This window comes from Uloborus diversus, chromosome 7 (assembly GCF_026930045.1).
Source record: "Uloborus diversus isolate 005 chromosome 7, Udiv.v.3.1, whole genome shotgun sequence".
NCBI lineage: Eukaryota > Metazoa > Arthropoda > Arachnida > Araneae > Uloboridae > Uloborus > Uloborus diversus.
The window spans coordinates 170491789-170519147 of NC_072737.1; the positions used below are offsets into that span (position 1 = coordinate 170491789).

The following is a 27359-nucleotide window of genomic DNA, read 5'->3' on the forward strand; positions in this document are numbered from 1 at the left end:
TCGTCTGTCACATATGCGCGCATGCCCAGCGAACTCGCGTATAACAGGTTTCTGTTGCTCTTCGCGCGCATAACTGGCGGAAGGAATGCTTTCGGAATACTCATAAAGCATTTTTTGTTTGTGTCGGTCGGTCGAGAGCAAAAAATTGTCACCGAGTCCGATTATGTGAGACAGAGAGAGGGCAGTCGCCGGGTTCTGGGAAAGATCTTAGAATTTTGGAACGTCTAGTCGAATTTCTTGTCAAAAGTTCTGCTTTTGAAGAATCCGCGCTGGGGACCTGCGTGAGTTTTCTAACTCGGGTGCACTCTGTATCCCCCGTGGCAGATTTTTCCTGGGGATACGATCTCCACAATGGTAAGTAGCTGTCATATTTCATATTCAGTCATTCAGGATAATTTTGAGTCCCAATTTCTCTAATGGGTGACAGGGGGGTGCCCACATGGAGGGGGGGGGATTATGGCGCAAGTTGCGCCATCAAGAATGAGCGGGGGGGAGGGGTGATTTTTAAATTTATTTATTTAAATTTATTTATTGATTTATTTTTAGTTTAAACTATTTATTTTATTTTATTTTATTCATTTAATTATTTTGTGTGTATGTTATTGGTGTAGCACGGGACTTTTCTAACAAAACAGTTATAATAATAATAATAATTTAAAATTAATAAATAAAAAATATTTTAAAAATATTTTTAAAAAATGAATAAAAAAAGGCCTAAAAATAAAAAAAAGGATGAGAAAAATATTGCTGGGGAATTTGCACCATCGAACTTGGACTAGGGAGGGAGGCACCCCTGATGGGTGAACACATACGATGGTCCCCATTTCAAAAAATCTAAACAACTGCACATATTACAATAATGAAACAGTAGAACCTCGACTATTTTTAATAAATAAAACGATCTGAAATTTTACTAAAGTTGTAACTGAGGCCAGTGCTGCCAGATGGTCAAATCCAGATTTCCCCAACTCCTTGCCTTTTCCCCAAAAAATGATGTTTTCTATCAAAATTCCCCAAATTCAAAAATTATTTTTTCACTAATATTTACATAAAATGAATCACCTTCCTCTAATATTTTTGTCTATTCAAAAAATTTTTTTTCTCCCCAAATAGCCAAATTTTCTTACAAAATTCCCCAACTTTTCTTTCTTCCCATTTTCACTTTTTTTTTCTTCTTTATCTCTCTCTCTCTTTACTAATAATAAAGCTGAAAGTCTCTCTGTCTGGATATCTCTCTGTCCGGAGCTCTCTCTGTCTGTCAGAATCTCTGTGACGCGCATAGCGCCTAGACCGTTCGGCCGATTTTCATGAAATTTGGCAAAGAATTAGTTTGTAGCATGGGGGTGTGCACCTTTAAGCGATTTTTCAAAAATTCGATTTTGTTCTTTTTCTATTTCAATTTTAAGAACATTTTCCCAAGCAAAATTATCGTAAGATGGACGAGTAAATAACCAAGTTATCATAACGTGGAACCGTAACGTGGGCAAGCCATTTGGCGAGAACTTCATCATGAATTATTTTTAATATGCAGGGGAAACAAAATACCTTTTAATTTTCTACTACGGGCAAAGCCGTGCGGGTGCCACTAGTCGTAAATACAAGCGCCTGACCGAGAGATAAGAAATAGCCAATTTTTTTTTTCTACTCGCATTTACTACCCTGCTTCTGTATGTGTATTTAAACTATGATTCTTGTATATATTTATCCAAGAATATTCTTCATCACACTCACTTATTTTTACCTGTTTCACGTATCAACTAGTTACTCACACAGAACATTAATTCGAATTCCTTAGCATAGTATTCCACATAATGCGAAATGCGAATTCCATAAAGTTGAACAAAGCTAAACCAACACTGTTTGATACAAACAATGTAACTACTACTTCTTGATGCGAATTTAAATACAAAAAAAAAACCTTTTTACCCGAGGTTTTTTTTCCCCAGCTTTTCCCTAAGAAAAAAAATTTTCCCCAAAAAATTCCCCTCAAAAACCATTTCCCCAAAATTTCCCCAGAGAGCACCAGATTTCCCCAAAATGGGGAAATTTCCCCCAATCTGGCAACACTGACTGAGGCGGACACTTATGAGTTTTAATAAAAACAAAAACTATTCAAAAGATTTCAAGAAATTAATGAGCATGGGCGCCCATATGCAAAATTTTAAGGGGGGGGGATCAGATATTTCCCCCACGGTTTAGCAGGATATTTTCCCAATAGAAACCGATTTCAGTACAGGTTAGAGTTACTGAAGTTTGACATTTTTAATAAATGATTCATTAATGGCTGGAGAAGAAATGTTTTTATATTTTTGCAAAGAAAAAAGTACTGAAAATAAGAAAGTTATAATTTCTAAAAGGGGGGGGATTGAACCCTCACTCGAAAAAGAGATAAATACATTATTTTAAAGTAACATAAGTGGAAAGTATTCAACTTTCCTCTTCCGCTTTAAAGTTCCATTCCTATGAAATAAGATGAAAAAAGTTCATTTATTTTTAATTTTTACTTCCTTTCACATAGTAAAGGAAGTATTGTATTCGCGAAAAGAAATTCACTCAAAATTCGGCCTTAATTTTTATTTTGCTCATCCTCGAATTAATGTTGAGTTTTTTTTTTCAACCCGACCACACGCAGATAAGAGTGCATAGGAACCTACAGACACCCGAAATATCCATTTTGACATTCCCCGAGTTAATTACAGCGACTTTTCTTGTGACGTCCGTATGTACATATGTATGTATGTGCGTATACGCGTATGTGCGTATGTATGTCGCATAACTTAAAAACGGAATGTCTTAGAAAGTTGAAATTTGGTACGTAGACTTCTAGCAGGGTCTAGTTATGCACCTCCCTTTCCTCCCTTTTTGGTTGCATTCGGATGTTCCAAAGGGTGTCTTTTACACCTTTTTGGGGGGAAATCAATGTTAATTTCAATGCAAACTCAAATGGGGTTATAATTTATGCAAACACTTGGAAATATATCGCCAAGCTTTTGGTCGCCAAGTTTTGTCGCCAACTTGGTGACAAAACTCGGCAATTAATTTTTTTTTTAAATCTGATTTCAATTTGGTCGTTGTTGGTGATATTTAGAGAGTTAACTATTGAATCACATTAAAATTGCCAATAATGGGGAAATGACATTAAATTGTAGTAAAAGGAAGTCATGTGAAGCACACATCAGCTCGTTAGTTTTTACTTTCGTAAAATAAATCAATCCATTCTTTCAAAAATCATTTTTCAATCAATCATTAATTTTTAACTCTGAAAAGTGAGGGAGCGAGGCCCCTTTAGTTTTTGAAGTGACGGGAGTTGCCCCCCTTGCCCCCTCCCTCCCTTATACGAGCCGCCTATGCTTTTTAGTATAAAGGGAAGAAATACTGCTAAGCTAGTGTATAGATATCCAAAATTGAGAAATAACAGTTAATAAATCTAAGTCCATTCAAATTAAATTACACTGTGAAAAAATGCCTTCAAAATACTTCTGACATAATTCTTGCTGATTCTTAAGTAAAATGACCCTGAAGCTAACTGTGATCATCGTTTTCACTCATCGCGTCCCACTTTTTGGAAAAAGTGTCCCCAATTTTTTTCAGTTTTCGGCAGTTTCATACACATTATTTTTATTTTGATGGGAATGGAGCATTATAAGAGCCATTAACATTCTCCTGAGTGGCTAGAGAAGTGTGAAGTTCAAAAGCATGAACATTTGGAGCATGTTAGGAGACACATGGTCCCTAACTTGCCCCTAAATATTTCCTCCTAAAAGATTTTAAAATTTGTTTTACAACTTTTTCACTTTTTTTTTCAGTTTGAAACCAAAGTGAGTATCACTCTTACAGCAGGGGTGCTCGCCTTCTTGGAGCAAAGGCACAGCCCCCACTAAATATCGCGAAGACCCCCCTAAAAAAGAAAAATACCCCTCAAAACACCCCCTAAAAATTTCAATGGCTCAGTCTGTGCCATGAACATCCTCCCCCCAGGTGATCACTCCCTGCCTAGAGGACTCCTGTATAGGACTCACTCCTGTGAGCCCCATGCCCAAATAAATTTTCACGTTGCAAAAAAAAAAAAAAAAAAAAAAAAAAAAAAAAAAAAAAAAAATTAAAAAAAAAATAAAATAAAATAAAATAAAATGAAATAAAATAAATATAAATAAATAAATAAGTAAAACAAAATGGAAGCATCCGAATTTGCATAATCAGAGTTGCGTTGCAGATCTTCAGCGAGGTCTAGCCGGGTGCGGATAGCAGCTAATGTAGCCGCCCTATCTTCTAGTCTTATTTTATAACTAGTGTTACCCGCACGGCTTTGCCCGTTATAGAAAAATTGAAAGGTCTCTTGGTTTGCCTGTATATTTACAAATAATGTATGGTGAATTTTCTCGCCAATTGGCTTGTACCCATGTTACGGTTCCACGTTATGATAATTTCGTAATTTACTCGTCCATCTTATGATAGTTTTGTTCTTAAAATTGGAATAGAAAAGAACCAAATCGAATTTTCGAAAAATCGCTTCGAGGTGCACACTCCCATGCTACAATCTAATTTGTGCCAAATTTTATGAAAATCGGCCGAACGGTCTAGGCGCTATGCGCGTCACAGAGATCCTGACAGACAGAGGGACTTTCAGCTTTATTATTAGTAAAGATAAAGATGCGTAGAATATTAGTGCGTAGAAAGGAGAATTTTAACAACTCTAAAAATGGTTTGCAAAAAGGGTACCGGCACCAGTAAAAAACATACTTAAGACATCGCTGTCAGGTTAACTCAATTTTCTGAGCCTTTTAATTTATTTAGTATTTTTAAACAATTTTTATCTCTCGCAACTACATCTCATCTAACGTTTGACTGTTTCTGGATCCTCTGAATTAGTTAATTCTGTTTTTATTTGCCCAATTTCGAAAAAAGATTCCACGACAGACACCGAAAAATCAGATGATACCCAGTAACAGATAGGATGAGGAAAGGATGAGTAATGGACATAAACATAATTCCCCTTTTACCTTCAAAATGTGCAAAAGTTCTTTGTTTTTAGATCTAAAACCTTATTAAACTCAAATGAACATGAAACACGGGCAGACCTCGTGGTAGCTGTTCATAACCTTCCACCACCGCCTTGTAAATACCAACTGGCTCATGAAATCCGCTCTGATAACACTAGATGGTTGCCCCGTATTCATGGGTCGCAGCAACATCAGTTTTACCGTTACCGTCTAAAATTCTTATTACTTAAATCCAAACTTACGACTGTCTGTCACTGGACCCACGTCTGTTACTGGTGCCGTTATCCTAGTCACTTCAGAATGGTTGAATAATGCAATGAACTGCGTAGAAGTTTTGCATAGTTTTTACTTCCTTTTACAAAAAAGGAAGTATTGTATTCGCAAAAAAAAATTTCACTCAAAAATCTGCCTTGATTTCCATTTTTCTCACCCCCGAATGAATGTTGAGTTGTTTTTTCGACCCGACCACACGTGGATATATGCCTAGGAACCTACAGACACCCGAAATATCCATTTTGACGACCCTCAAGTTAATTACAACGAATTTTCTCGTGACGTCGGTATGTACGTATGTATGTGCGCATGTGTGTATGTATCTCGTATAACGCAAAAACGGTATGTCCTAGAAAGTTAAAATTTGGTACGCAGACTCCTAGTGGGGCGTAGTTGTGCACCTTCCCGTTTGGTTGCATTCAGATGTTCCTAAGGGGGTCTTTTGCCCCTTTTTGGGGGGAAATCATTATTAATTTCGATGTAAATTCAAGTGGTGTTATAATTTGTCGAAAATGGTGATATATCGCCAGTCTTTTGGTCGACAAGTTTCGTCGCCAACTTGGCGACAAATTTAGCGGTTTTTTTTAAAACTTTAAATTTGGTTTCAATTCGGCCACTGTTGGTGATGTTTAGAGATTAAACAATTGAATCACATTAAAATTGCCAATAATGGGGAAATGACATTAAATTGGAGTAAAAGGAAGTCATGTGATGCACACATGAGCTCGTTTTTTTTTTTTTTTTTTTTAAATCTAAAACGATTAATAGAAAACTTGTTTCAAAACATAGACTAAAAAATAAAAAATCAGGCACGTTTCTGGAAAATAATGGGCACGTAGTGTGCCTTTTTCTACCAGTTATATATCTCGCCTAAAACATAAAATATTCCCGCTAAAAATCAGTAGCCTTCCTGAAATTAACCTGGAATTTTACTTAAGAATACAGAAACAATCCCAATAAAAACCAGCCATGTTTCTGGGGGAAAGTGAGGAACCATCTAAAAAAATTAAATGTTTTTACGAGGAAAGTTTCAAAAGCAAATAAGGTAGAAGCTAAGGAGAATTGCAAGCAATTACGAGCAGCTTATTTATTTACTCTCTTGCAAAGTTACAATTTTCAGAGATTGCACTTCACTCTGGTTTGTTGTTCAGTCGATCTGTAAAATTTTTAGTGTAGTCAAGAGAGTACAGCTCTCGACTTTCTGGTTTGTTTTCTCAAAAATGTCGTGTTCTCAGATGAATCCCGCTTCTATTTATTCTGTGATAGTCGCCGCATACTTGTGTGGCGTCGACGTGGAGACATCTAATCCGGCAGTAACTGTGGAACGTCCCACCGCACGACAACGTGGCATAATGGTTTGGGGCGCAATTGCGTACAATTCCATATCACCTCTAGTTCGTATTCAGGGCACTATGACGGCCCAACGATACTTGGATAATGTGCTGCGGCCGGTGGCAATCCCTTACCTTCAAGGGCTATCTAATGCAATTTTTTAGTAGGATAACGCCCGACCATACAGTGCTCGCATTTGCCAAGATGCTCTACAAGGCACACAGATGCTTCCCTGGCCACCATACTCTCCTGACCTGTCACCAATCACAATGTGTGGGATGTGATTGTACGCTGTTTGCAGACTCTGTCCCTGCCTCGTTCAGAAGAACGAACTGTGGCAAATGGTTGAAAGGGAATGGAGAGCCATCCCTCTGGACACCATCCGCACCCTTATTGACTCTATGCCTAGACGTGTTTCTTCGTGTATCGCTGTCCGCGGTGGTCCTACATCCTACTGAGCCAACACCGTTCTCGCTCTATATTCTGCCTATCATTTTGAAATTAAGATCATTTATTATTCCTTGCTGTCTCTGTCTTTTTTCCAAATTTCAAAACTTTCTGACTATTCCTTCTTGGTGTTGCATTTTCAATGTCAAGGCAGTGTATGTTCGATAGCCCTGAGCTGCAATATGATCAAATGTCTTTACTTACGCGAGATTTCGAACATTAATCCACGAAATTTTCAGTTTTCTACTTCATTCAATTTGAAAGTAAATTTCGTTGCAACTTCCTTCGTCCACCATTGAAATTGAAGTTGTCGTTGGACGATATGTCAGAGCTCATGCGCCAACGAGTCACCTCCTATTGAATGGTCTTTTAGCACTTTTGTTAACGTCGTTCACACACTGAGGAACCAAACGCACCTTAACGACACTTCCTAGCCTCCGTTGCATCCTGAGACACCGTTTTTTCACCCTAGGGTGAAATTCTTTACTCCTGAGGCACTCTTGGTTTTAACAGTGTAGGGGGCCATTCAATAATTACGTAAGGATGATTTTGGCAATTTTGACATCCCGCCTCCCCCCATGTAAGAATACGTAAGATTTTTCACCCCCCCCCCCCCACTCTTACGTAAAATTCCATTTCGTTTCTCAAAATAATAAAATAACGAATCTTACATCACTGGAATAGTTCACTTTTTTTGAATTAAACCTTTTTGTGTAAACAAATATTTACTGAAAAGTTGGAATTTAGACTGAATGTTTTTTTCGACATTTTTTCGTATATGATGTGATACTAATTTAAAATAAAACATGTCATTCATAGTGCAGTTATATTACTACATCTTACACTATTCATTCTTTGAAAAACAAATGAGAAACAGCTCATCCTACTACGTTTTTTACCTTCCAGGTGCAAATGAAAAATGATCCCTGCCAAAACCCTAGACGGCGCGATTTCTAGTGTAAAATATCGACTTGGAAAATATTACGTAATAATGGGTTTGACACCCCCCCCCCAAAGTAAGGGTATGTAAATTTTTAATGACTCTAATTTGTTCTTAAATCAGTTTCCACAGGGAAAATATTCTGCTAAACCACGGGGGAAATATTTGAGCCACCCCCTGCAACTTTGCATATGGGCGCCCATGCCTCTCCCCCTCAAAGCGTGGCAACATTTATGGACGGCCCCTTATTTGATTTTTTCGCCCACAAACTTAAATTTCCAGATTAAATATGCAGTTGCTCATCTAAAAATTAAGTTTTGGAGGGTGGGGCTATCTTCAAAGAGTTCATAATCATTGAGAAGAGATAATAATATGCAATTATTTTTCAACGAGAAAATATTAAAAAGGAAATACATAAAAGGTATTGAGAAGCAAAGGGGTGTAAGTGATTATTTTCGAGTTTGGAGTAAAACGCGTTTAAAGATAAGGTCTTAGGTAGACTTTCATCGAAACGTTTTTTGAAAACATGCTGTATAACACACCCTACCGGGAGCTACAAGTACTATCTCTTGCCCCTAGACAGAGGACAGTTTCACCTGCCGTTTGTACTGGTTATCTCCAATAGTTTTGGCACTTACATCCCTTTGCTTCTCACTGCCTCATATACAAAATTAAAATGTGTTGAAATTCGTAAAAAAAAAAGATTTTTTTTTCAATTCAACTTTATAGTTTTGTGACTTTCTCAAGTGGTTTAACTATTATTAGCTTTTTAAAAAGTTCACAATGTAATATGAGCATTAGCCTGAGCTGCTTCACCCAGGCTTGCACACGAAGGCCTAGGACAGGCCGCTATTTCGAATTTTTCGAGGGGGGCGGAGGAGGTAAAGGGTGAACAATTAGTTGCAAATTTTATTGGAAACCATCAAAAAGTTTGAGATTGAACGAAACATTCGAAAAGTGGTTTGGATTAATAAAATGAACATGGAATAGAACTAGAATCTTTTTGAGCCAATTTGTCATTCAAAATCATTTTACGAATATTCACAATTAGAAAGGATTAAAACGCTGAAAGAGTTCCATCTTCAAACTTTTAATTCTTTCTTTACGTTAACAACTAACATTACATAGGCGGCTCGTACGGGTGGGCAAGGAGGGCAACTGCCCCCTCACTATCAAAAAGGGAAGGGGCCTTGCCCTCTCACTTTTCAGAGTAAAAGTTAATGATTGATTTAAAAATGATTTTAATAGTGTGAATTGGTTTACTTAACGAAAGTAAAAACTAAATTTCCAAATAAATGAAATTTCCCCATTTTATTTCGTAAGAATGGAACTTTGAAATAGAAGGACACACACACTCTCAGTATTAATACGAGCATTCATTTTCTTAACCCCTTCAGTCGGAATTATGAAATATTGGAAAAAAAATGTTGATATTTGGAAAAATTAAAAGAGTTATGGCACGTCCAATGTTCCAAACTTATATTTTTGAAATCAATATTTCATATATAAAAACGATAAAATACCGAACAAACTTCATTATAAAATGTTCTACAAACAATTATAAAACATAATATAAGCGTTTGAAATGATTAATTAAAGATTATATATTTTTAAAAAAATCAGGAAAAATATCTCGCTTTTCAGATGAAAATCCATGGTTGGAAAAATGAGCCACTCTCTATCTCTCAATCCTTATATGTCACTTTTGTCAATCCTAAAACTAAAAATTATTTCACAGATTATAATAAGCAGAATGTAAAAAGTCAACTACAAAAAAAAAAAAAAAAACTAATTAAATCAATTATTAAATGATTAGCAGCTGTTTAAAGTGGTTGTCCGGTATACCGGACACCAGGTCTGAAGGGATTAAATTGACCAATCAACGTACAATTGTGAATCTATGCATTTAAACACTTCATCGATGCAAAACGGTCAAGAATTGAGATCTGCTGAACACATTTTAAAACACTGTTACTTTATACGTGATTGCCTCGCGACCTTTTCCGCCGTGATGCAACAGTTAAACTTATGTTTTTCGTGTTTAGACTTTGTTTCACTTTTGCAAGGTTCTCTTTAACACATGGCTGGTTGCAGAAAACCAGTTTACTTGGAAACAAAAATCACACAAGCGCGGGGAGTTGCAAGATTTTAAATGTAGAACATTATGATTTTCGAGCCTCATGTTTGTAAAGTTGGGTACTAATCTTCAAGCTACACATCTTAATTAATTAGCTCAAGCATTTAATGTTTTTAACAGTCATAATTAGTTACGGTATATTACATAACACACGCGCAAAACAGTGCGACACCAGTTTCTCTGTTCAAGGCATTATTAGATCATTATACGTTTTTAACCTTTTCAGTTGGAATTATGAAGCAGTTGAATTTTTTTTTCCTTTTTGGTAGAAAGAGTACTATGGCAAAGAGAATTTTATAAACGAAATTCCAAGATTGTAGGTTAAAAATTAAAAGAGTTACGATCTATCCAATAAATCGGACATAAATTTTGAATTGAATATTTCAAGTAAAAATCCATGAAAAATCATACAGAGTTCACTGTAAAACCAAATGTTTTTCAAACATTATAATAACACAATATAAGCATTTGAAATAATAAATAGCAGATTATATATATATTTTTTAAATATGAAAAAATACCTCGCTTTCGCGACGAGAACCTGTGGTTGCAAAAGGCTTCAAGCCTATTCCTATTCAGAGTCACAACTGACTACAACTGTATTTGTGTCGAGGACTGCATACTAAGTGCCTTGCCTCCATTATTTTATATACCGATAGATGGCAGCACCATCACCGGATCGAACAGTTAATGAGAATTTAGAACTAGTCCAGGAGCTAATAGCTACCTAGTACTAGCACCCCCAGAGGTATCGTTTCACTTGGGGGACATTGAGACCACGAGCATATTTAACGTCACCCAGTCCCCTTTAATGACGACGATGGGTCTTCGACCATCGAGGTTCGAACCCAGAACCGTCCGGCCCGAATCCGACACTCTACCGATCGGGCTACCACGGCCCCATTTCAAGCCTAATCTCCAAATTTCTATTTGGGGCAGTTGCCAATCCCAAAATGAGAAATTCTTGCATAGATAATAAAAAGCAGAACGTAAAGAGTCAACTGCAAAAAAAAAAAAATCAAGTTGTTTGCTTAGGAGCCTTTGTGGCTCTGTGGTTGAAGCTTCGTCTTCTAAGCTGGAGGTTGCGTGTTCGATTCCCGTCGGTGCCCTAGGTGTTCATTCCTTCTCTTGTGATGTAAAATTTTCCTGCTTATATCCAGAGGCAAGGCACATTGTATGCAGTCCTCAGTGTATGTGATGCATTAGCATCTGAATAAAAAAACTAGTATGTTGTGGCCATCACGAAACTTTCTTCTATATTTTTAATTTTTTTTCTGATCCCTCCCCATGCTTGACGAGGAAGCAATATTCCCAACAAAAACAAGCAATATTCACATGCAAAAGCTTGACGACCATCCCAATGTCTGAATTATTGCAAAAGCAAAGCAAAGAGCGAAAATTGAAAGTTATTTTAAAAGCCTTGCTTGAATCAATTACAAATATTTTATTTGTTAACAAATATAAGATGGCAACAGTTAAAAATTTTAAATCATTGAGATAATATTTCCATAGACTAATAATAAGAGTAGACCGAGCTATGGCAACCCTTTTGCTGCTCATAAACCAAACCATGTGACTGGTGGATATCCTAGCAACAGCGGGCGTTAATCGTAGCAGACGATCAACGCCAGTGCGAAATAAAATAAATAGAATTGATGGAACACGAAAGAATGATCTTTTATGGATTCCGATTTGTAAATTTGTTATTCTAAGTTGTAAATATTTTCTTAATATAGTGAGTTTTTCGTTTAGATAGTATTGTGCATTTTCTTTAGTCAATTTCAATTACTCTCTAAGTAATAAAAGATACAAGCGACCAAGAAGATTCAGCAAACGGTAAGATTTTTACCTACAGTTTCAATTTAAGATACCGATTAGTACATTTTTGCGTTAACCCAAAACGTTTACGCCATTTCGTTCACGCCAACGCTGACAGCTCCAAATGAAATAAAAGTTACCGAAAACTGATCAGAAACTATTACTAATGTCAAAATAATGCATAACTAAAAGAAAAACAGTTCAATCTCTGCACCTGGAAGTTTTTTTTAATGAAAACACATTGTCTTGAAATACATGTCGAGTGTCAAACTATAGATAATGCTGCCATCTAGCAACCATGCTGCCAAAGTCTTCGCCAAGCCCTTCCACTAGTCACATGATACATCTATGAACCAATTTTCTTCATCAGCAAGAATGAGAAAGCTCGGTCTACTCTTATTATTAGTCTATGAATATTTCCGATCATTTCCATACAATTAAAATCACGAGAAATACGCAGACGACAATCTATTACGATTTATCTTTCTTATTGTTGCATTAATAAAACTATTTTTATTCGCTAAAAAATAATGATAATAAAAATAAATCAGCACCTCTTGGCGCGATTGGCGCCAAAGTTGAACCAAAGCCTCTTTACATATAGATTCACATATATTCCAAATTTCAACCAGAACGTTGCATTACTTCTTGAGATAGGGCACTCACAATGGAAAAAAAGAACGGGCGATTGCGCTACCCCCTTTTTAGCTGTTGACACCAAAATAAAATCAGCTGTTATACCCACTAAGGGCTACTTGCCGATAAATTTTTCTTTCATTCCGTTCATTATTTCTTGAGATACAGCAGGCACAATTGACGACGAAAAACGTTCTATAGCTCAACACCCGTTTGAGTTATTGACACCAAAATTGAATCAGCACCTGTTCTTGTTAATGGCAACATATGGACCAAATTTTGTTTGATTCTGCCAGTTACTTCCTGAGGAATAGCAATCATGCGTAACTCAAAAAAAGTCCCATTGCTCCACCCCCCTTGGAGGAATTCGCGCCAAAAACCAATGGGCACAAGTTCACATAGGGGCACATATGTGTACCAAGTTTCGTTCGATTTCATGCGGTAGTTTTTGCTGTAGAGCGGCCACAAAAAACTGGTCACACACAGACGTGACACACATACACACACACATACACACACATACACACATACACACACACACACACACACAGACAGACATTTTCCAAAAATAGTCGAAATGGACTCAGCACACCTCAAAACGTTCGAATCCGTCAAAATTCAAAATTCGAAAATTTGCACGAATCCAATACTTTCTTCTATATATTAGATATAGAAGAAAGTAATAAGTAGTTTGATCAGTTATTAAATGATTAGCAGCTGTTCAAAGTTCATGTCCCGTATACCGGACACCAGCTCTGAAGGGGTCAATAACATTATTTCTTAATAGAAGTTGTAAGTATAAAAAAATGCTAAGGAAAATATTTCTTAGTTTCCAGTTTACATACAAAGATAAATTGCGCACACAATATTAACTAGTATGTTGTGGCCATCACGAAACTTTCTTCTATATATATTTTTTTTTTCTGATCCCGCCCCATGCTTGACGAGGAAGCAATATTCCCAACAAAAACAAAATGACACATGCAAAAACTTGACGACTATCCCAATGTCTGAATTATAGCAAAAGCAAAGCAAAGAGCGAAAATTGAAAGTTATTTTAAAAGCCTTGCTTGAATGAATTACAAATATTTTATTTGTTAACAAACATAAGATGGCAACAGTTCAAAATTTTAAATCATTGAGATAATATTTCCTATCATTTCCATACAATTAAAATCACGAGAAATACGCAGACGACAATCTATTACGATTTATCTTTCTTATTGTTGCATTAATAAAAATATTTTTATTCGCAAAAAAAAAAAAAAAAAAATCAACACCTCTTGGAGCGATCGGCGTCAAAATGGAACCAAAGCCTGTTTACATATGGATTCACATATATTCCAAATTTCAACCAGAACGTAGCATTACTTCTTGAGATAGGGCACTCAAAATGGAAAAAAAGAACGGGTGATTGCGCTACCCTCTTTTTAGCTGTTGACACAAAAATAAAATCAGTTCTTATACCCACTAAGGGCTACTTGCCGATAAATTTTTCTTTCATTCCGTTCATTATTTCTTGAGATACAGCAGTCACAATTGACGACAAAAAACGTTCTATAGCTCAACCCCCGTTTGAGTTATTGACACCAAAATTGAATCAGCACCTGTTCCTGTTAATACCAACATATGGACCAAATTTTGTTTGATTCCGCCAGTTACTTCCTGAGGAATAGCAAGCACGCGTAACTCGAAAAACGTCCCATTGCTCCATCCCCCTTGGAGGAATTCGCGCCAAAAACTAATGGGCACAAGTTCACATAGGGGCACATATGTGTACTAAATTTCGTTCGATTTCATGCGGTAGTTTTTGTTGTAGAGTGGCCACAAAAAACTGGTCACACACAGACGTGACACACATACATACACACACACATACATACATACACACACACATACATACATACACACACACATACATACACACACACAGACAGACAGACATTTTCCAAAAATGGTCGAAATGGACTCAGCACACCTCAAAACGTTCGAATCCGTCAAAATTCGAAATTCGAAAATTTGCACGAATCCAATACTTTCTTCTATATATTAGATATAGAAGAAAGTAATAAACTGATTGAAGTTTTTAAAAAAATTTTTAAAGAATAAAATATTTTGAAAAGTGTTGATTTGCCAGTAGTCAAGTATTTAAAATTCATTTGTAACGATCCTTCTAAAAGTGACGAAGTCGTTCTTGCGAGCTATCTTGTATTCATTTCGAATTCGCTGTAGAATTGAAAATACATAACAGTAGTTTATTGTTTACAAAGCCTTACAAAGGAGTCTTTGTAGTATTTTCGGTTAGATGTTAGAATAGTACTTAAATATGTATTATATGTTATCAATCTAAATACAAGATGGAAAATGAGGAAAATAGCAGCAATAATCCATTTTTAGAATACGAATACTTAATAGAAAATACGATTAATAAATGTTTGTTACAACAAATAACGTATTCACAAATGCAAAATAACAGTTCTAAGAATTCCTAAAACGTTGGAACTGTGTCCTTGTTTCCAAATAGGTAGAATTAAAAATTCACGAAGTAAAATAAATGACTTTTTTGGAAAGAAATGTAAAGAAAAAAAAGAATCTAGAGGCCGATATGTAATGACATGATTGTAAGTACAATCGTTGGACTAGAGCTCATTATTCGAATTCCAATATTTGTATCATTGATAATGCATAGAATTAATATAATGTAACCGCATATTTTCAAACTGGCGCTGGAGCTGAGTATTTCCTTTTTCCTTTCCTCTTCATTTTTTCTCCTCTTTATATTTTCTTCCATTCGAAACAGATATCAAATTCAAGAGATTAAAATCATTTACTTTAACTATTAAAAGCGAAAAGAAGTTTACTAAATAAGCTGCAGCGGCGGATTGTGGGTTATTAAAATGGAGGTTCACCAAATATACATTTCGAAAATCAAACATGCAGATTAGACATTTCTAACAAGTTACTTTTTTAATATTTTTTCATTTCATTTTATTAAAGCAAATCAACAACATTTTCAATCAATGTAAATGTGCCATTCCTCCCTCTTTTTAACCGACTTCACAAAAGGAGGTTATGATTTCGTCTGCGGCTTTTTATGTATGTTTTCTGGTTACTCCAAGAATACTGGACCTATTTGGAAAACTCCTTTTTTGTTTGTAAGGGTATGCTTTCCAGATGATCACATATAAATTTTATCTGGATTTGATGAAGGGTTCCAGAGAAATCTAAGAAACATTAAATTTCATACGTTGTGGCTACGTAGACCAGCTTTCGTCAGCTGCGCGACACGTTACAGGTCACGTGGTTTTGGCGCGAACGATGCATTTTTTCAAAGGAGGAATTTTTTCTTGAACAATATTGAATTCTGATGCATCTAAATGATTGATTTTCACGGAGCCGCCTGTTAATTTTAATTATAGTCTTACTAATGTATTTATTACTCATGTAGCAAATCAGTAAATTAAATGTATTTTGCTAAGAAAATAGTTGAAAAAAAAATTTAATATAAAAAATTTTTGCTAATAAATAACTTCATTAGTCATTAAAGGTTTTTTTTTCTTTTCTTTTGCAATATTTCAGTTTTGAAATATATTTAGTGGTTAATTCAAGGGAAAATTAAAACAAAAATTCACGTCCCTCCTCCGATGATTAAATTTATTTCCTTAATAAATACATCGTAACTGGTGTACGATTTCTGAACTTTGAAAAATATTCTATAGAATATTTGTCAAAGTTCAGAAATCGTACATCATGACACCGTCAGTTTAATTTAGTTATGGCAATACTAAACAACTGACTTCGTTGTAATATTTTTATGTACTATGCTCCCCAATTACAAGAAGACTCCTGGACCGATTAGGGAAAAAAAAATTTTCTGTTTGAAACGGTATACTTCTCCCGATCGTTTAATGGTCATCATGTCCGGGGGTCCGTATGAGGGATTCTAGAGAAATCGAGGGAACTCTTCAAATTTCATACTCGCGCTTTGTTGTTTGTAAATTCATAGCGTCTCACATAGTGAAAATATTTTTATGGTTTTTTTTATTTAATGGATAGGAGTAATCTAACGTAGGCTTCAAACTTTTGCTTCACCATATTTGTTCTTTAGAAAAAAAATAATGAGCAAAAAACAATAAACTTCATTTAATTTCAATATTAAGTGATTAAATATAAAATCCATTGTAAAAGAAAGTGCCATAAAACAAAGGTACTTTCTTTACTCAGTGTTGAAGAAAGTAATGTAAAACATTAATATTAATCAGTGGTTCCCCCTTAAGGCGGGGGGGGGGTTGAGAGGTATTTTTCCTTTTTAGAGGGGTTCTTGCTTTGGGGGAGAACACCCTTCCTCCAAATATTTCCCATGTGTTAAACATTAGAAGTCATATCGCAAATTTTGAATAATGACTTCTTTGAAGCAAACAGAAAATTCATTTAGTATCATTGCTGTAGTAATATTTTGATCTTCACATATACAACATCACAGTAAACACTCTGTTTCTAGTGTGGTGTTGATCTTAAAGGGGTCCAAGTAAAGAGAAATGTGACTTTTTATAACAAGTTACGTGATACGTATTATTGTGAAATATAAAATAGTTAGGAAAACCATTGACATTTAAATGGTTCTAATTAAATTAGCGCACAAATAAATCCTGGAGAGGAACAAAGATCAGTTTTTAGTGCCAATCGTATAAAAATGTTGTGATTATTAAGAGTTTTCCTTCTTAATAATGGAAATTAAGGTCGATTTTTGAGTGAATTTTTTTTCGCGTATACAATACTTCCTTTTTTGTAAAAGGAAGTAAAAATATAAATCGCTACAAATTCCTTGTAACTTTCATACCAAATTGCATTTTTACTTCCTTTCACATAGTAAAGGAAGTATTATATTCTAGAAAAAATTTTCACTCAAAAATCGGCCTTAATTTCCATTTTGCTCGCCCCCCGAATGAATATTGAATTTCTTTTTTCTACTCAACCACACGTGGATGCATTCCAAAGAACGTATAGACACCCGAAATATCCATTTTGACGATCCCGAATTAATTACAATGAGTTTTTTCGGTGCGTCCGTATGTACGTATGTATGTATGCGTATGTGCGTATGTATTTCGCATAACTCAAGAACGGTATGTCGTAGAAAGTTGAAATTTGTTTCATAGGGTCCTAGTTGTGCACCTCCTTTTTTGGTTGCATTCAGATGCTCCAAATGGGGTCTTTTACACCTTTTTTTTTTGGAGGGGAGAATCATTGTTAATTTCAATGCAAACTCAAGAAGTGTTATGATTTGGCAAATACTTGGCGATATATCGCCAAGCTTTTGGTCGCCAAGTTTTTTCGCTAACTTGGCGACAAATTTGGCGATTTTTTTTTCTGGTTTCAATTTGCCACTATTGGCTATATTTAGAGAGTGAATCATTCAATCACATTAAAACTGCCAATATTGGGAAAATTAAACTGTATAAAACGTGTTTTTTTTTTGCTTCGGTTCGCAAAAAACTTGGGGTGAAAATATTTAAAGTGTTTCTTTGTTTACTACAAGTCCACGACACTATTATCATTAAATAAGCGTTAAAGGAAGTCATGTGATGCACACATCAGCTCGTTTAACTTTGGTTAACAGATTAGAGTTAAAAGCGTTTCCTTTTCGTAACGCTTAACATATTAGGCAGCCAGCAGCAACATATGAATCTATTTTCAACATAAAATTCAGATTATGAAAAACATGGTTAATCTTAACAATTACTGCAGTTATAATTTTTGCCGATCCCACGTAGACAACAATTAAACCTCAATTCCCGACTTCGTCGAAGGAGAAATGGCTTTATGAAACATTATTATAGCCACAAAGGGGACTGATCTATAACTGCCTATTCATGTAATTATTATTGGAAGTTGATCGGAGATCGAACTTCCATACATCACGTTGCCACTGGTAACAATTGTTGTCGCCAGTAATTATTAAAAGCAAATGCTGTTCATAGTTCTACAAAACAAGCAAAACTTCTGTTTCACTTGTAGTATATCTCGGTAAAATAGTTTTGCAAAAGTACTATGTCTAATGCGTTGATTATTTTTCAAGACTGTTTCACCATATTTATGTGCTCTCACTTTAAAAAAACAAATCTGGTCAGAACGCCACATGAATTCTTTTGTTGCTCGCCACGGCAGAAAAAGAGTTTTATAAGATGCATTTTACATGGGAAAAAAAAAGTTCATTGCGTAAGAGCTCACGAATTCCTACCTGATGCTGTTGTTTAAAATGTGGGAAAAAATACACTAGGCGTGTTTTCAAAGACTGCTAACCACAGTCAATACAAGTGTACCATTAAAAAAATTTAATAAGAAACCGAAAAATTAAAATTAAATAACAATAAATCTTTACTAATAATAAAGCTGAAAGTCTCTCTGTCCGGAGGATGTCTGGATGTCTGTGACGCGCATAGCGCCTAGACCGTTCGGCCGATTTTTATGAAATTTGGCACAAAGTTAGTTTGTAGCATGGGGGTGTGCACCTCGAAGCGATTTTTCGAAAATCCGATGTGGTTCTTTTTCTATTCCAATTTTAAGAACAAAAATATCATAAGATGGATGAGTAAATTACGAAATTATCATAACGTGGAACCGTAACATGGGCACAAGCCAATTGGCGAGAAAATCCACCATACATTATTTGTAAATATACAGGCGAACCAAAAGACCTTTTAATTTTTCTATTGCGGGCAAAGCCGTGCGGGTACCACTAGTAAATAATAATTCTCATATATACAATAGCCAACCCTTCAACAATGAAACACGCGCCACCGCATGATAATTTGATAATATGTTTTGGTAATGTTTAAAATGCAGGGAAAGGCTTTATTGTGACAAGGCTGATCTGGATCCAGTAACTTAAGTGTTTTACTGGTAAGACTGTGTCATTTCAAGGGAATGAAGAAACGAAAAAGGGGTCAGCAATGAACGCTATCTACTGGAGTTTAGGGTTAATCCACTGGAGTTAGGGTTACAATTTCAACTATCAAACTATCAGCAAACAGGCAGTTGCTTCGTTCAAATGTAGAAGCAATTTTCACATGTCATACCTTGACGTGCGATTTTCTATTTAAAAATAATAGTTAATTCAAAATCCATCAAATAAATAAATTGGTGCATCAAAACCGTTAAACGCTATGGAGAATTATCGACAGGGAACATTTGGTGTATTTCAAGTCTTTTGCGCCAAACTTGGTACCAAAGGCTGGAAGATTTTTATTTTTTTGCAATGTAAGCCTGGAACATTTTATTTAAAACAAAACCAAATAGGGTCTTTTTTAAAAAAAATAATGAAATTAATACTAAGTCAGTATAAAAGGGGCGTTGGTACAACAAAGCCAGCATAATTTTGTTTGTTTTCGAAAGGATGCTAGCCCAGTTTTTATTGCAAGAACTGTGATTTGAATTTTTCAGAAACAAACTTCAAGTTTCTTTTAGTCGTGATAATCTTCTTTATCTTCATTACTAATAATAAAGCTGAAAGTCTCTCTGTCCGGAGGATGTCTGGATGTCTGGATATCTGTAGGATGTCTGGATGTCTGGATATCTGTAGGATGTCTGGATGTCTGGATATCTGTAGGATGCCTGTAGGATGTCTGTGACGCGCATAGCGCCTAAACCGTTCGGCCGATTTTCATGAAATTTGGCACAAAGTTAGTTTGTAGCATGAGGGTTTGCACCTCGAAACGATTTTTCGAAAATCCGATGTCGTTCTTTTTCTATTCCAATTTTAAGAACAAAAATATCATAAGATGGTCGAGTAAATTACGAAATTATCATAACGTGGAACCGTAACATGGGCACAAGCCAATTGGCGAGATACGAAATTATCACAACGTGGAACCGTAACATGGGTACAAGCCAATTGGCGAGAAAATCCACCATACATTATTTGTAAATATACAGGCGAACCAAAAGACCTTTTAATTTTTCTATTGCGGACAAAGCCGTGCGGGTACCACTAGTAAATAATAATGCTCATATATACAATAGCCAACCCTTCAACAATGAAACACGCGCCACCGCATGATAATTTGATAATATGTTTTGGTAATGTTTAAAATGCAGGGAAAGGCTTTATTGTGTCAAGGCTGATCTGGATCCAGTAACTTAAGTGTTTTACTGGTAAGACTGTGTCATTTCAAGGGAATGAAGAAACGAAAAAGGGGTCAGCAATGAACGCTATCTACTGGAATTTAGGGTTAATCCACTGGAGTTAGGGTTACAATTTCAACTATCAAACTATCAGCAAACAGGCAGTTGCTTCGTTCAAATGTAGAAGCAATTTTCACCTTTCATACCTTGACAGGCGATTTTCTACTTAAAAATAATAGGTAATTCAAAATCCATCAAATAAATAAATTGGTGCATCAAAACCGTTAAACGCTATGGAGAATTATCGACAGGGAACATTTGGTGTATTTCAAGTCTTTTGCGCCAAGCTTGGTACCAAAGGCTGGAAGATTTTTATTTTTTTGCAATGTAAGCCTGGAACATTTTATTTAAAACAAAACCAAATAGGGTCTTTTTTAAAAAAATTAATGAAATTAGTCATTTTCAGTCATTAGTCAGGCAGACAAAGTTACTGATCTGGGGGTCTTAATAAGTCAGGATTTAAAGTTTAGCCAACAGTGCAGCATTGCTAGTAACAAGACCAATAAGATGCTTATGTTTATCAATAGATCTATTTCAAACAAATCTAAAGAAGTTCTTCTGCCCTTATATAGGAGTTTAGTAAGACCTCATTTGGAGTATGCTGTTCAGTTTTGGTCTCCTTATCTTAAGAAAGACATTAATGTATTGGAAAGGGTTCAAAGACGGGCTACAAGGATAATAAATGGACTTTCTCACTTGGACTATGATTCCAGGCTTAGAAGGCTAAAAATGTACAGTCTTGAGCAAAGAAGAGACCAAGGGGACATGATTCAGTTGTTTAAATTTATTAAAATGAAAGATGTAACGGGGCTGAAGTTTAGCACTGAAAACAGGACAAGGAGTCATTATTTTAAGCTATTTAAATCTTAAGCTAACATGGATGTTAGGAAAAAATATTATTTTAGCAGGGTAGTGGAACACTTGGAACAGTTTACCGGAAGAGGTGGTAATGAGCAAGGGAGTAGATAGTTTTAAGAGGGCCATTGATCTTCACTGGGGATTGTAAATTGACCAAGACCAGTCTAGCTGGGCCCAGAGCCTGTTGCTGGTCGTCACTTTTGTATTTGTATTTGTATTAATACTAAGTCAGTATGAAAGGGGCGTTGGTACAACAAAGCCAACATAATTTTGTTTGTTTTCGAAAGGCTGCTAGCCCAGCTTTTATTGCAAGAACTGTGATTTGAATTTTTCAGAAACAAATTTCAAGTTTCTTTTAGTCGTGCTAATACTACTATAAAGCTGGTACAAATTATATTCCTATATTGACTATATTACTTTATAGTTATGTCATAAAGAACTACGAGTGCCCCATAGAATAGGAAATTTAAAAGAGATGACAAGTCTATGGAAAAAAGATGAAATTGAAGCCGCAGTTATCAGAAAATGAGCGGGAATATGATAACTCGGTCGCTTCGAGAGACTGGTCATAAATAATGGAACTGGCGGATCGATTTACATATACTTGAACCCAATTTTTAATGCATTTTCACAAACGAACTTCATCACTTGAAATAAGGGCAAGCTGCTGTACCCACGGATGGTTGTACCTATGGACTTTGGTCGGGAAATTCCGGATATCGTCGAGAGGGATCCTAATTAGGGTTCAACGTGTGTGTCATAGCCCTCTCCAATACCCCAGAAAATTTCAACGCCATCAAACGAACATTTAAGATTCTATCACATTTGTTCGGTTTTAGTAGGATCTAAGTTAAAAAAAAAAAAAAAAAAAAAAAAAAAAAAACATAAAAAATTTCTTTTTTTTTACTCCTTCCTGGATTGTATTATTCATTTTTGTTGTAGGTATCATGATTCCCTATATTTTGAAGGTTTTGTTTCTGATTTTTAATGTTGTAAAACTGTGGTCCTGTCTATGTGACTGCCCTGCAAAACCAAAATGGTATACCTTTGTACCCAAGGACACACAACCATGTGTACCCACGGACAGCAATTTTTAGTCTCCTTGGGTCACAACTGAGTCTTCATACAACGTGAAGTACCTCAAAATTGTGCCTTGTCATCAACGTCAAAATTTGCTTTTAACAATGATGATGAATATGAAGTAGGGCTTGCAGATATAGTGTTGAAGTAACCCCCACCTGTTGTAGGATCTGCAGACCGTCAATCCCACCTGTTTTCATTTGAAGTCGACTTTTCTAGGATTTTGTCGGTTTAATCTAAACTGTTTTTTTTTTTTTTTTTTTTTTGTAATGGGTTAGCTTTGGCAAAGAATCCACTGACGTTAAAAATTAAGGAAAATTAAAAAAATTTGAAAAAAAAACCTTCGATTAATTTTCAAAGTTTAATTTCTGTTGTATATGTTATTTAATGTTATCTTGAATGGATGTTTGAAGTATTTTAATATAAAATGGCTTATGAAAATGCATTGAGTATAATTGAGTTAATCAGACCTATATATATATTGTTGTTTTATATGTCCATGGCTACAAAGGCGCCTGTCCGCGGGGTGAACGGTTTGTTGTACTCACGGACAAAAAAGATGGTTTTTAAGAAAAAAATTTTTAAGGTTGAAAGCTTTGAGATTTTCACCTGACAGAAATTGCCAAATTAGATGATAAATTGTAGATTCTGCTAGAAAAATTTTCCGATCGATTATCAAATTACCAGATGCCAGCAAAAATTGAAAAGTAAATTTTGTCCGTGGGTACAGCAGCTTCCCCGGCAATGTTTTGAATCAATGTATCCCAAGATCTTCAGCGGAAAGTTATCTCGAGATACACTGGCAAACTTCAATTTCTCAATGTAGCCTGTATCTACAGTAAACTTTCGATTAGCCGCAAGCTGATTATCCAAGAGTCATTCAACAGTTAGGAATATATTTTCGCAGCAAGAAGCAAAAACCAATGGCTGTTTTTTTCTCTCTCGAAAAATGGGATTGTTTCCTTCAGTCAAAAGTATAGTTTTAGTCACTGAAATTGATAGAATAAGTAAAAAAAAAAAAAAATAAATAAAGAAAATTAATTTGAGTTTTGACCTCTTGAATTCAAGTTATGTTTTTCGCAATCACGAGTGTGTGTGTGTGTATGTAGGCGTGTGTGTTTATGTGTGTGTGGTGTGTTTGTGTGTAGGGGGTATGTGAATGTGTGTGTAGGCATGTGTGTTTATGTCTGTGCGCAGGTATGAGTGTGTGGGTAGTTGTGTGTATGACTGTTTGCGTGTGCGTTGGGGGGGGATGTGTATGTGTGTAGGCATATGTGTTTGTGTCTGTGTGAAGGCATGAGTGTATGTGTAGGTGTCTGTATGTATGCGTGTGTGTGTCTGTGTTTGAGTGTGTGTATGTGTTTGTGTGTGTATGTGTTTGTGTGTGTATGTGTATGTGTGTGTGTGTAGGTGCGTGTATGTATGCGTGTGTGTGTGTGTAGGATATGGACGCAACCTGGAGACGGTCTTCGCTAGAGGAGCAGCATCGTGAGGCGGCCGGTCGACGGTGGTGCTGGCAGAGGGTGCTGGTGGGAAAAATCAAAGGAACGCCAAAAACAGTCAAATAAAAGCAATAAGCAATCGTGATTGCTCAAAAAAAAAAAAAAAAAAAAAAAAAAAAAAAAATATATATATATATATATATATATATATATATATATATATATATATATATATATATATATATATATATATATATATATTACATGGAGCGAGAAAAAACTTTCATTTTTCCCAACGCTTAATTTTTTAATTCGTCCGATTTTGAAAATAAAGTGTGGTCTTTATAACGTCACATATGATGTACTTTGGTGTCTTTGGGGCATCTGTCTACCGCGTTTTCCCGTTATGATAATCCAGAAGCGAATTAAATATTGCGTTCTACGCTTGCTATCGATCATATCGTTGCCAATACATGTGAGTATAGATGCGAATTAAATATTGAGCTCTGTGAATGCCATCACTGAATGGCATTTCATCATTTATTATGTCTTCGTCAGAAGCATAAACAATGAAAGCGCACCGATGGATTTTTTTTTAAATATTAAACCAAGTCGAATTTTTTGAAAAATGGTCAGATCCTTCGTTTTTAAGTATGCTCTTTCAGAAAAAAAAAATACTTTTAAAACTTTGGAAACGAACCCATTATCAAAATCTTCCTCTGCGTAGCTTTGACCAAACATAGCGACAATAAAGAAAATGGAAAAAAAAAAAAGAAACACTAATATTTAAAGCGCGCCAAGTGCTACTACCTATAACTGAAAAGTACTTTCCCTTCTTTGATTTAAAAAAAAAAAAAAATAGTGGACAAGAACTAGGATTACGGTTGAAATCCAGTCAACTTTTACTTTCGTGGATGCTTTTAAGAGGTCAACAGGTGTATCCACGCAACGAATCTCACAGTTGCGTAATTCCCTCACCCCCATTGCTTATCCGACGTAATCCTTTCGAATGCATATAAGGAGATTATTAGTTCCGGTTGGCGATTTCGTTCTGTTTCGGTTTACAATGAGCTGGCTGCGCACTGAAACGATATACGAATAAAAACGACATTATACTTAATTTAAAAAAATCAAAAACATTTTTGCTGTGAAAGTGGAAAGCGAAAAGCTTCCGTGAGCATGAAATAAATTAGAATTTGGAAGGTTTCTCTGGCATTTTGGTGGAATTACGGTAACCGGGTCGCGTTGGCGTATTTTTTCAAAAACTGCCAAATTTGGCACCTACGACTCAATATAAACAAAGTACTACAATGTAAACAAAAGAAATCATCAAATGAGAGTTGACCCAAAGACAAGGGGCGGAGCTTCGGATTGCTCAAAATATCACCTTAGTAACTACATCTGTTTACTAACCTTTTTCTTTCTCTTATTGCAACCGTAAAGAAAAAAAAAACATTAAAATTCTTTTTTCCTTTTTAAAATATTCCAAAGTATGGAAAGAAACAAATGATTAGGCTATTTTTTTTTATAGGAAATATATTATTTTTTTTTTACTTTGAAATAAAGTTTTCAGAAAAGACAAATGAGAGGTAACTTTTTTCAAGATGTTAACTTAAACGTGGGAAGATAAAGCGCAGTATCTACAGAGATGAATATTTGAGACATAAAAAGAAACGTGTTTTGGATTCGATACTAACAATAGCGACAATAGCGAAATGATGTAATTTGACCTTTTTGTTTTTTCAGTGGAAAGCAAGTAAGCAAGCTTGTACAAGAAAGCTAAAGTACAATCCATGACGAAAATGCGAAAAAATATTTTTAATAAAAATTTGCCGATACTGCTCTTTACGTTCCCATTGCAGCAATATTGAACTCACATTTTTCTGTAGGAAAAGAAATAAAATATGATGTATGTGAACGAAAAGGTTCATGACGTATATGGTGTTACACTTTCTATCAACATGTTGAATTTCCTAAGGAACATCAAAATGAAACAAATTTTTACCGAAATTTAACAACAGTAAAAGTTGGATAGAACACGACATTAATCTGAAATAATCTGAGAAAAAGCCATTAAAAATACTTACTGTTTACTTAAGACTTAAAACAATCTACTAAATAAGTTAAATCACATCAAAATAATCATTCAAAGAACGTTATCATAACTAAAATTATAATTCTAACTTACGGAATAAGTGATTACGATAATTAATAAATTTTAAATTTAAGATAGAACAATAAAACATGAAGGAAAAAACTTACTGCGAACACATTCCAAAAACGTATCCAGAAGGTATGAATAACTAATTTTTAAATCTATACAAGGGGTGACCCAAAAATAACCGGATTTTTGTTCTAAAACATTTATATATTAGTTTATTCACAAAATTTCTTTAGTCTCCTTCAAAGTGTTCACCCTTAGCTGCAATACACTTGCTATTTTTTTCCCCACTGTTAGAAGCTCCCCTGGAACTCTTTAACTTTGACCATGTCTAGTGCCCTTTGCGAAGTAGTTTTTACAGCCTCAAAATCATCAAAACGCTTCACTTTAAGAATTTTTTTCATCCTCGGGAACAGAAAAGATCACAGGGGGCTAGGTGTGGCGAATACGGGGGTCGAGGAACGAATAGCCACCCCTGAGAGGCCAAGTAGCAGTTAATAGTGACGGCGGTGTGTATGGGAGCGTTATCATGGTGAAGGAACCATTCTTCCGATCTCCCGCACGAGCTCCAACTCCTTCTTGTTTCTTCTAAAGTTTCGTCAATCGTAAAACGACGACTCTCATTGGTTTTTTGGAGGATTTTTTCAACGTTTTCATCATTTCGAGACGTTGAAGCGCGTTTAGAGCGAGCATGATCTTCAACATTCATACTACCACGTTTAAAGCGCCCAAACCACTCGAAAACTTGTGAACGGATCATAGCATCGTTCTTGAAAGCTTGTTGAAGCATTTGGTAAGCTATTCCGATGCCGACTTTTCAAGCAGGAAGCAAAATTTCAATTTTACAGTTTGTTCTTTTTAAATCTGTCATAATGAGTTCGCAGGCGGAAAGCAACAACACCTGAGAAAACCAACACTACGATCAGACGTTATCAACTAAACTGACGCCACTTGCACAGCTGGTTTGTGAAGGTCTCTACTTAAGCCATCTAGCTGGAGAACACTCTACCAAAGATAGTTCACACGCAAAGATGTTCCACTCTGGTAGAAA

At 35.5% G+C, this 27359-nt stretch overlaps 1 protein-coding gene across 1 annotated transcript in view; it reads left to right on the forward strand.

Annotated features, from left to right (window-relative positions):
- The first annotated feature begins 221 nt into the window (after window positions 1-221).
- Window positions 222-27359, forward strand: part of LOC129226006 (carbonic anhydrase 5B, mitochondrial-like) — a 131996-nt gene continuing 104858 nt past the window's right edge. Inside the window, exon 1 of the mRNA XM_054860581.1 lies at window positions 222-354. The gene's annotated coding sequence lies outside the window, so the exon portion shown is untranslated. The remainder of the gene's footprint in view (window positions 355-27359) is intronic.